The sequence below is a fragment of the Podarcis erhardii genome (genome assembly GCF_964252035.2).
Source record: "Podarcis erhardii genome assembly, chromosome: 2".
Lineage (NCBI taxonomy): Eukaryota > Metazoa > Chordata > Lepidosauria > Squamata > Lacertidae > Podarcis > Podarcis erhardii.
The window spans coordinates 94,516,122-94,526,423 of record NC_138498.1 but is presented as its reverse complement, the minus strand read 5'-3'; the positions used below and the strand labels follow the sequence as shown (position 1 = coordinate 94,526,423).

The following is a 10,302-nucleotide window of genomic DNA, read 5'->3' as shown; positions in this document are numbered from 1 at the left end:
TCATATCCAATATAATACAAAATTCTTTTAGACTTCCCCCAGCTCCCTCCACAATCCTCATAATTTTAAATTTGGTTCACATTTCCTTTATAATTGTATTGCCAGTTAATAAATCTTTACAGCTCTTTTCCCTCTTACAATACCCTTTCTCCTCACAAAGCCTCTTTAAATCCAACTAGCTTTGTCTGTTCATCACAAATATTTTCCAGATAAATCGTAAACTTTCTCCAGTCCTGTGTGAACTTGTGATCTTTTTGGTATCTAATTTTTCCTGTCAATTTATCCAATTCAGCAAAGTCCGTCAGTTTCCGTCTCCATTCTTCCAATGTTGGTAATTCTTCTTGTTTCCATTTTTGAGCCATTAAAATTCTTGCCGCAGTCACTGCATATTGAAAAAGTTTATAATCACTTCTATTGATTTCTCTTCCTGTAATTCCTAACAAAAAGGCTTCTGGTTTCTTCACAAACGTATATTTGAACATCTTTTTCAACTCATTATATATCATTTCCCAGAAGCCTTTTACTTTCTTACACTCCCACCACATATGATAAAACGACCCTTCCCTTTCCTTACATTTCCAACATTTATTACATGTCTTATACATTTTTGCTAGTTTAACGGGAGTGATGTACCATCTATATACCATTTTCATAATGTTTTCCTTTATCGTCATACATGCAGTGAATTTCATATTTTCCTTCCATACCTTCTCCCAATCTGCTAGCTGTATATTGTAACCAAAGTCCTTGGCCCAATGTATCATGACCGATTTGACTTCTTCGTCTTTTGTTTGCCATTCCAATAGCATTTTGTACATTTTTGACAAAACCTTGTAATCATCATTTATTATCTCTTTCTGAAATCTAGACTCTCCTTCAATGTATTTCCTCTCTTTGCAATCCTTTTTAAACATTTCGTTTGTTTGGAAGTAGTGCAACCAATCATATACATATTTTTTAACTTGTTCATATGGCTTCAATTTCCATTTCCCCCCCTCTTTAATTACAATGTCTCCATAAGTCATCCAATCCTCTCTCATGTTTGTCTTTTTGACACTCATGACCTCCAGTGGGGATAACCAATGAGGTACATTTGGTTCCAAAATATTTTGGTACCTATCCCATATTTCTATTAGGGCACCTCTAAAAATATGATTGGCAAAACTTTTGTGAGCTTTCTTCTTTCCCAACCATAGGTAGGCGTGCCAACCAAACCTGTTGTCAAACCCTTCCAAGTCCAATAACTTATTGTTTTTTAGTGTTATCCAATCCTTTATCCAACAGAGACAAGATGCTTCATAATAAAGTTTCAGGTCTGGCAGGGCGAAGCCACCTCTTTCTTTCGCGTCAGTTAGTAACTTAAATTGTATTCGTGGCTTTTTGCCCTGCCAGATATATTTTGAAATCATTCTTTGCCACTCTCTGAAGATCTTTGTCCCCTTGATTATTGGAATCATTTGAAATAGAAACAACATCTTTGGAAGCACGCTCATCTTGATTGAAGAGATTCTGCCCCAAAAAGATAGTTTCATCCTACTCCACACTTCGAGGTCTCTCTTAATAGTGTTCCAAGTTGTCACATAATTATTTTGAAATAAATCGATGTTTTTTTGGGTTAACCATATTCCTAAATATTTTACCTTCTTCGCCACTTCCATCTCTGTTTCTCTTTGCACTTCTTCTATCAAACTTTGGTCCAAGTTCTTCACCATAAGTTTGGTTTTCCTCTTATTTAACACAAATCCGGCCACTCTTCCAAATTGGTCAATTTCTTTTATAACTTCTTTTAGACTACTTGTCGGGTCTTCCACCGTAATTACCAGATCATCGGCAAAGGCTTTAACTTTGTATTGGTTTTGACCTACTGTTACCCCCTTTATTAGTTCATTTTGCCTAATGGAACTAAGCAGGACCTTTTCTATCTATCTTGATTTAAACATTTGCCACTGGCAACCATGAATTTTCTTATTGAAACAGTCTTCACTAGGTTCTATTTTGAACACAAGGGCCATGTCTCAGAGTCCTGGAACATGTGAGGCCCTCTGAGGTTGTGCAGGATGCCTTTCCCTCACCACTGAGTAACAACAGATCACCTTCCCACATTCAGAAGCAAGGATGTTTTGGGACAGGATGCATTCCTCCCCAACAAGGGTGCAAAGGCAGGAGCAGTTGTCATCTATTCAGTTATTTCTCTCCCTCTTGGTAGAGCAGGGATTGGTAGAGCTACTAGAACAGGGGTTCTCCAACAGTGGTCCAAGGTCCAAACTGTGGTCTGCAAGCTTCAATGAGGCAGTACATGGTGTGTCTGTGAAGAAAGGCAGACGCAGTGTGTTAGTCATATTGATTTTTTTATTGTAGTTAATTTCTATTATTGTTATTGTTATTAATATTATTATATACATTACCCAAACTATATATGTATGTTGCACTTTATTGTGAAATACTACTGTTTGAGGCAGTTTCCCAAACCAGCTTCCCACCAACTGCAGCCCCGTTTTTCTCCAGATGTCACTGGGTTGCAGTTGCCATTGTCCCTCACCACTGGCCATGTCTTCTGAGGCTGATAGGAATCATAGAGTTGGAAGGGGCCCTGGGGATCATCAAATCCAATTCCCCGCAATGCAGGAATATGCAGATGTTCCTTATGGGGACTGAACCTGCAACCTTGGTGTTATCAGCACCACATTCTAGCCAACTGAGCTATCCATCAGAGTCCAACATCATTTTGCTAGGATGGGAAAACGTTGACCCTCCATAAGTTGGACTACAACCCGTATTTCACATAGGGTCACATAGGCTGGGGCATATGTTGGGTGTCTAGCAACATATACAGAGGACCATAGGTTTCCTGACCCTGGCCTATTAAAGATATATGTTTAATATGCATAAAATGTAGTGTTTGGATGCATTGATGTAAAGAAGACTTATGAAAGGATTTGCATTTGCAAAGAGAAGTTTGCATTAGACAGGAGGTTAAACTCTAGGTATATGCCACAAGTAAGGTGTTTAAGGCTGATTGATGACTCATCCTGGAAACACAAACTGAGAGCTCTCTGGACAGGTCATAAAACCTGAGAACTCAGCATCTTCCTCAGTTCTTGGAGCCAGCAGCAGTAGAAATGAAGCTGGGCTATCCTGAAGAAGCAAGATGCTTGCACATGATGTCTCTCTTGGATCAGAGAGGGTAAATCTACTGACATTTATTAAGGACTAAAAAGAAGGCGGCACTGCATTGTTTTAGAGCAATGTGCTATTTTGTATTTTGCAACTTTTATTTGCAACTATTTTAAGACTGTTCTGCAGTCTAAAGCTTCTTCTCGGGTGGAGAGCTAATTCATTTCCGCTCTGCACAAGGTCCGGATCAGGGATTCCGTTTGCAACAACAACTCTGAACATGGCCTAGATAAAGTGGGTCCCAAACCTCCCAAGTCAGCAGCAGCGGTGGTGTTGACTGCTGGTGCTCCTCAGCTGGAGCCCATCCGGAGATGGCGCTTGCGGGTTGATGCATCCAGGCTCGCCAGCTCGCCCGCGTGCATGTGTATGCAATCCATTCCCGCTCCATGAAAATCAATGATACTCTTGCTGCTCGGCGGCGGCGGCGGCGACGACAGAGGCTTCTCTTCCCCTCCAAAGGTCTAGTGAGATCTATGGGTTGCTTTTGCAGCCGGGATGCGCACGTGCCCGCACACATTTTCCCCTCCTTTAGCCACGCCCCTCAGAATCCCTCCTAGCTAAAAAGAACCTGTGCGGCTCTTTCTCCCTTCGCCCAATCTCTACTGCAGGGCAAGAGAAGGAGGGAAAGAAGAACGGAACCGGGTGAAGAAAAGGGGAGAGGAGAAAAAGAAGAAGAAGGTGGGGGGAGGCGGAGCTAACACTGAAGCGGCTCGGATAGTTGGCAGACGCCGTGTTCTTCCTCGCCGTTCTTTTAATCTGCCTCTCCCTCACCCTCGCCGCCCCACCGGCAGCCGAGGAGTAGATTTGGGGAGGAGGAGGGTGGGGTTGGCTCTCGGCGACCGCCAACACCAGCAGCGCCGCCGCCGCCGCCGCCGCGCTCCCAAATTCGCCTCAGTCCGGCATTCCGGCTCCTCAGCAGCCCTCGAGGCTTCGCGCCCCACAGCGGGAAAGCAGGACTCTCCGGGCGCGAGCGTAAAAATAAAATAATCAAGCGCGGAAGGGAAAGAGAGAGAAGAGCCGCCTCAGCGCGCCGCTACCACCAGCACCGGCAGCGGCGGCAGCGGCTTGTCTTGCTTGCTTCCTTCGCCAGCCTGGGAGCTCTGCCCGCAGCCGCTCGGAGGAGCCTCTTGGCAGCTTCCCGCGTCAAGGTAAGGCTCGGGTTGGGCTGCGCGTCCCGGAGCGCAGCGCCGTGTTTGTTGGGAGGAGGAGGAGGAGGGGGCGCGCGGGCGGGTGTGGGGGAAAGAGCGGGAAAAGGCGCCTTTCTCTCGCTTCACAGTGGTGGGTCGCTGCTGCCTTTGAAGGGAAAGAGCAGGTGCTTTCCTCCCAAAAAGAAGGGGGGGGGGTCGTTTGGGTGTGTGGAGAAAGAGAAACAATCCAAGGCAGCGTCTGCACCACCATCAATCCCACCCAGGCTGTTCTTTCCCCTCTCGTGCACAGCCTCTGCCTCCAGCTCTTTTTCTCTTAGCTCGGGCATGGATTCAGTCTTATTCTCCCAGGAGGTGGGAGGGTGGGATCCGGGCTTCTCTTGGCATGCACAATTTTGGCCCTCGGATTTGGGCGACGCTCTCTCTCCCCCCCCCCAAGTCAACAAGTTTTATTGGTGGCGCGAAGACCCGGGCGCTTCTAGTTCTCCTTCGAGCTGTGGAGGCGGGTGTTTTGCCAAACTGTCTGCTGGGTTTTGCAGTTTCGCCTGCAGCACTTCGGCTGCGTGGTCGGTTTGCTTTGAAGCCCCGTCGTGCAAAGCGGAGCTGCCCGTGATTTGCCTCCGCTTGAAAAAAGAAAAAAAAAAAACTTCCCGCGCGCTTACTTCAGAGTAATCGCCTTGCACGTTTGTCCGCGCCCTGCTCTGGGGTAAGACAGCAGCAAGATGCTGCAAGACCTGGGCTCTGTGAACCTGGCTGTAAAATTAGCTCCGCTGAACTCGGTGGGACTTCCTCAGAGTGGTAGAGCTTTGCATGCAGAAGGTCCCAGGTTCAGTCCCTGGCATCTCCAGGTAGGGCAGGGAAAGCTTGGGAGAGCAGCTGCCAGCCCGTGTTTTCACTACTGAGGTAGATGGACCGGTGTAAGGCAGCTCCCTATGCTCCGATTCTGAGCAAATATGCAGAACTGGACTGTGGAAGAAGGTGGAGTGGCTGAGATTGCCACCCAAACAGAGTTTGCATAAGGAACGAGAGTGCTCTGGTAGGGAAGGGCTGCTGCCAAATAGATTTTCCTGCTGAAATGGAGTGGGGAGGGGAGAACTATGGTATGCAAAATTGCGACTCCCCCCCTCCTCCTATGAAAAGAAGTAGTGATGGTGCGACAGGGTACAACAAACTGATGGGCATCAGACTCGATCCTTCTTCCTATGTGAGTCTATCTTCTGCACAATTCCCACTCATGGTTTACCCAGAGGAGTACAGATACGGAGGTTAACTTTGCTAGATAGCAGTTATCTTTTTCAGTCACCTTTGCAGAGAGACGGCAAACAGGCGATATGTATCAGCCCCTCGTTCTTGTCTTTTAACAAATGGAATGAGCAAAAAGGAGAGAATCTGGGCAGTGGTGTGGTGGATCCTGGGATAAACAGACATTTGGATGATAAAACCCTGGTCAGGTTTTGCCTGAGCTCCTATTAGTACTCCAGTGTTGGTCCAGAAATGTTCAATTATGTCTTTGGAAGCAGAAACAAGCAAACACAAAAGCAACTGATGTTTTGCAGGAATGGGAAGCTGGGTGTTACAAGCAGCAAGTTAACAGCTCTTCCACTGCACACCCTCCTCCAATATTGAATACAAGGAACTAGCTTCCTTTTATTTACTGTGCAAATTAAAAGATTGGGTCTTACTGTATGTAGGTTGAAACATGGCTAGGAAAAGGATAAGAAAAGTGATACAGGGGTGTGTGTGTGTGTGTGTGGTTGTGCATGTACACACATGCAGAGTACAACTATTGGGTTAATCTTGTGTAAATTCTTGGGACAACTTTTACTGGATGCAAACAAGTGTTCCTTTTTCCAGTTTTCAAATTCTGTCTTCCCAAGGGTGGTTGTTAGCTTTCTGTGTTGCGAGCAACATAATGCAGCATGTTGTGTCACTTACCCAGACAGAAATGACTTGCTCACTAAACTACAAATGAAATGATGCTGCTTGCATAACAAGTGAGGCTAGTTAGCATTTTACATACTGATTTTCATTTAAGGTAAATGAAAGCAGGATAGCTGTCACTGTGTTTATGGTTATTTGTGCTCTGTAGGGAAGGATATACTAAAATCCTAGAGAGCTATCATTCAAAAATCATGAAAATATATTTTATTTAGGTTTAATCTCCCCTCCCCCCCCCCACGCGAATAAGCTACTTTTTGAAATGTGTTTAAAAGGATCTGTACAAATCCAGACATCATTTTTGGTTTTTGTGTTTTTTAATGTTGTTATAGATTTTGTGTTAAAACTTCTGCACTACCTTAATGAAATTATTACTTTTTGAATAATAAATGATGCTGTTGAAAGTGCTAGGTTGAGTGTGAATCAAAAACTACAAACATTTCATTGCTTGGGACCCCGAACACACTAAATTAGAAATAATTACCGCTTCTTGTCCAGGGACCAACTTTTGAGCAGGGGTGAAGGTGGACATACATTTTTAAGTGGGTTGGAATGGAAGTAGTTTCGAAACAGCTCTGCTGCATTTTGAGGCATTTGTTTCCACCACACTCTTTATAGGCTGAACTGCGCAGTTTAGAATCTCTGCCTGTGCCTGTGTTAATTTATGGGCAATCATTGCTTGAAGTTGTGTATTTCCATAGTATCTCTCTTGCCTTGTGGATGCAAGTTACAAAACCATTTCTGTTTGACAGTAGTTGAATGCCACCATCTGGATTCATTCCTAATATTAGGGGATCACATGATCAACACTACTGCATGTTTTTCTTAAAAAACAACAACAACCCAGCAGCTGCTGTGGTTTATCTGAGGGTACTTCTATAACTGAAATAGGCTGTAAGCCACAGCTGGTAAGGAAAGAATAAGTTGACACACACCCAGTCAACAAGGTTTGACATGAGTGTTATAACGCCAAAGTGATAATTATGACTGCTGTAGACAAACAGTTCATTGTAAGCAAGTTCCATTGAAATCAGTGGTACTTTGCCACACATGTATAGTGTCTAAAATTGGAATGCAATGGTAGTTACTGCCACTTGTGGAAATAAGCAAGACTGTTTCTGTGCCTCCTCAAACCACAAGTGCTGTTTCCCTTACCAGTGGTTGGAATTGCGTCGTGTGCAAACTGAAAATGTGAAATCACAAGGCATATTTATAAGCTGTAAAAACACTTTAGATGATGAAATAGTTGTCAGTTGCATGGTACACACAGGCCAGCTACAGTGTGCTGTCAATTGTGTGCTGTCAGATTTCTGCATGATGCATCTTTCACTTCTGGTATGAATAGCTGTACTGGGTCATTGATCTGGTTTCTGACTATAACCACCCATATTCAGATGCTTTTCTGTAGGTGTTAACATCATAGATTAGAAAACTTGGTTCCATTTTGCAGTTAAAGTTGTCAGGAATATCTAAACCGGATATTCATTGCCATAGATACCCTTAGCATCCTAATAGCTGTTCATTCCCCACCACCACCACCATGTTTTCCCATAATCTCATATATATTGCACTGCAGGAAATGTATGTCTCCTTATGTATAACCCTTTGCCTTCTCATTGTAAGCTTTCAAGGTTGGCCATACAGCTTGTCACGATATTCCTAAATATAACCTCTTACATCTTCTACAGAACTACTTGGAAACATAAAAAGAGCTCTAGTACATCAGACCAAAGATCCATCTAGTTCAACATCCTGCTTCCATAGAGCCCTACCAGAAGCCTCCGGGAATCCCTTTCTCTTTAATAGACCATGATTTTGTTCTCTTGCAGCATGTGGCGTCTGTCTGAGTGTATGCTAATATTCTGCCTATACTCTAAGCATTTTATAGGATAATGGAATACCTGATGCTTAGCCAATTAAAAGACTCTCATTGACTTTGCCATGGCCTAAGCACTGAATTCATAGGAAGCTATCCAGTATAACATTTGCAATGTGGACAAAATTACTTTCTAGCTTGACCGATGTTGGGAAATAATGCATTGCTGGTAGCTTAAAATAGTCGGAAGAAGTGCTTGCTAGTGCTCTTTAACCTTTTCAGGCCTGTGGACAAACTATACTGAGCAAGGCTCTTTGGGCCTTGGGCAGGAATACTGAGCTTTGTTCCCCTCCCCCAACTGGTAGAAGCACTATGTCTGCTTCTTGATAAGATATCAGTCTTTTAAATTTTATTTCTGGAAGGCAGAAAGAATGAGGTCGTCTAAGTTAAATTAAAGATATGCACAGAAGTGTAGCAAAATCAGTTCATTCTAAAGGATGGATTAATCTATGATTTCAAGTTCAATTTTTAAAATTCAGATTTCAATTCAGAATTATTACTTTTTAGTAATCTGAGCTTATCAGCATTTTAGTGTTATCCTTGGGTTTCATCCCAAAATAATATGACTGCAGTACACAAGCTTTTTCTGCAGGAAATTGTTAGCCAGCATCCTTAGTATCAATTGGATATAAATGAATTTGAGGACTTTACAATAGCCCCTCTAATTTCCTCACTTCTCATGTGCTGCATTAGCCTCAATTTCACTGTGTTCATTATCTTGTGGGCTTAAACTGTTCTTTGATGGTTAAGGATGATGCCACTACTAAATGCAGCTAGAGCTTGATTCTTATATGGGCCCTATAATTTATATCTGTTTCCAGTGAGTATAAACACATTATAATATACAGGGTTGGAGAAATGGAAGGATAAAGGTACATTAGTGCTAGAGGTGCACACCCTTCTGCATAATACAATAATTACTTCTACTGTTTAGTAGTCATATCACACTTCTAATATGCAACATGCTTTACAGTTTTTCATTCTCTTTGCCCTAACATAATCCTTGGAAGTATGTACAATATTCCCATTTTATGGCTGTGGAACTGTGACCGAGAAAATAATTTGCTCAGGGCCATGGCAGGGTAATGATTCAGACCCACATTTCACAGAACCAAATACAGTGGTATAAATCTGGCATACCGCACTGACTCATTTATTGCTGGTGTACACATTTTGTTTATTCACTTACTTAACTTTATTTACATGTATCACCCTCCTTAGTTACTTGCGTGTGTATGTGGGTCTATTCAGATATGTTTCATGGGACCAGTGTTGCTACACATGCCATTTCTGTAGCCAATAATTGCCACAAGGCAGTAAAAGATACCATATTAATCAGATGAGGGGTTGCTATCCTGAGTGCATTTTTATATGGGGTTTCATTCATTCTCCATTAATCCCATAAACCAGAGTTAAAATTGCATGTATCCTCAAAACTGTTGCTTGAGTTCCACAGTTGCTCAGGTGAATTAACTAGTGTTGTGTAGCAAGAAGTCTTGCCATGCAACCGCCCCTTGTGTTTTCCTCTTCCCACTTCTTGCTAAGAACATTTTCCAAAAGTGTTAAGAATATCCCTTGCTACATCCCCTTGGGTTATGCTTATGTAATCACTCCTTTTGTCATAACTGTTCTGGTTGAGTCTAGCCTTCTGGCTGAAAGCAGGAATTGTAATGCATACTTTTTGTACCTATGAAGCAGAAGAGAAGAGCATGGCTGAAGTACATGCCTTGTCCTTTTTGGAGAAAATAACTGCAATTGGTAACTTGCCAGCCACATGTTCGCAAACAGCTTGGCCACATGCCTCTTTCCTGTTCTACATTTGGAGCCTGCTTCCAACAAATGTCCACTGGGTGATGTCAGTCCATGTGTATCTCTGTCCACCTACCCTCATAGCTGAATAGAGAAGAGTGTAGATTTTGTGTCTTGTGTGCTCCGCTTTGGAGGCTCTCTGTTGAAGCTAATAAATATGTAAGATCACATGCCTAAAATACAAGGCTTTTATTCATTTATCTTTTTTAGCCCAAGTCTCATTCGCTCTCTTAGTCCATCATGCCACCTTTACAATTAAGATATAGATCTGGATCCAGAATTTTTGCATTTATAAAACTGTGCTTACCTACCTTCTCTCCATTGCATCCCTCTGTGTTCCCCAAAAAGCCTCTTCTGAGA

At 43.0% G+C, this 10,302-nt stretch overlaps 1 protein-coding gene across 5 annotated transcripts in view; it reads left to right on the top strand.

Annotated features, from left to right (window-relative positions):
- Positions 1–3,779: 3,779 nt before the first annotated feature.
- The window catches only part of LOC309336526 (contactin-4), a 525,279-nt gene continuing 518,756 nt past the window's right edge, over positions 3,780–10,302 (top strand). For 2 of the 5 annotated variants that reach the window (XM_081852424.1, XM_081852423.1), the window contains exon 1: positions 3,782–4,322. The gene's annotated coding sequence lies outside the window, so the exon portion shown is untranslated. Of the gene's footprint in view, positions 4,323–5,504; positions 5,524–10,302 lie in introns of those variants that run through there. The other 3 variants (XM_081852419.1, XM_081852427.1, XM_081852421.1) reach the window with 3 other exon arrangements.